Genomic DNA, 697 nt, shown 5'->3' on the forward strand with positions numbered 1-697 from the left:
GGGGCCGCCCCCGACGCCCCCGCAGCGCCCGCTCCAGAGATAGTCTGGGCCAGGAGGGCGGCCACCCTCCCGCTCAGAGTCGCTGTTTCTGCCCGGGAAGGTGGCCCCGCAGCAAACCGCTTTCCCCCAGAAACAAACGCTGCCCGGGGGACGCCCCTCCCCACCGGAAGGCCAGCCTCCCGGGCCCGTTAACGCTACCTTGTCTGGGGGTCCTTCCCCGGCGCTTCTGAGAATCCCCCCAGGACTTCGTGGGGAGGCCTCGCTCGCTCCTGGGGGATCCCGCAGAAGAGGCCCAGGGCCCCGGAACTCCCTGCCGACACACGCCCTTCCCTCCGAGCGCCGAACCCCAGCAGCCCCACAGCCACCTGCGAGGACCGTCCGTGCTGGTGCAGCCTCAGGGCTTGTCACCCACTTCCTTCCGGAGGCTCCCACATCCTGCCACCCCAGCACCCCTTGCCTGCCGGGCGTACCCCAGTCGCGACGCCCACAGATGCTCAGACCTGGCCCAGCGTCCCGGGGGCCAGAATCCCCACCGCGAGACCCTGGGTGCCGACGAGGTAGCCCCTCCCTGCACCAGGCCCCACCAGCGGCTTCTGGGGGGCCAGGGCGGCACCCGCCCCCCTCGTCCGGCCTGGCCGCCCGGGCTGCAGCTCTGAAACCAGAAGGCCACAGCCCGGGCAGAGATCGCCTGGGCACG

The 697-nt window shown here is 72.2% G+C and overlaps 1 protein-coding gene across 2 annotated transcripts in view; it reads right to left on the reverse strand.

The window, feature by feature from the left end:
• MOB3A (MOB kinase activator 3A) overlaps positions 1–697 on the reverse strand; it is an 11,169-nt gene that overhangs the window by 9,127 nt on the left and 1,345 nt on the right. Inside the window, exon 1 of one of the 2 annotated variants that reach the window (XM_014585528.2) lies at positions 199–396. The exons of the other annotated variant lie outside the window; for it this stretch is intronic. The gene's annotated coding sequence lies outside the window, so the exon portion shown is untranslated. Of the gene's footprint in view, positions 1–198; positions 397–697 lie in introns of those variants that run through there. 2 annotated transcript variants of the gene reach the window in all.

This window comes from Tupaia chinensis, unplaced genomic scaffold (genome assembly GCF_000334495.1).
Source record: "Tupaia chinensis unplaced genomic scaffold, TupChi_1.0 Scaffold149964_2, whole genome shotgun sequence".
Classification (NCBI taxonomy): domain Eukaryota; kingdom Metazoa; phylum Chordata; class Mammalia; order Scandentia; family Tupaiidae; genus Tupaia; species Tupaia belangeri.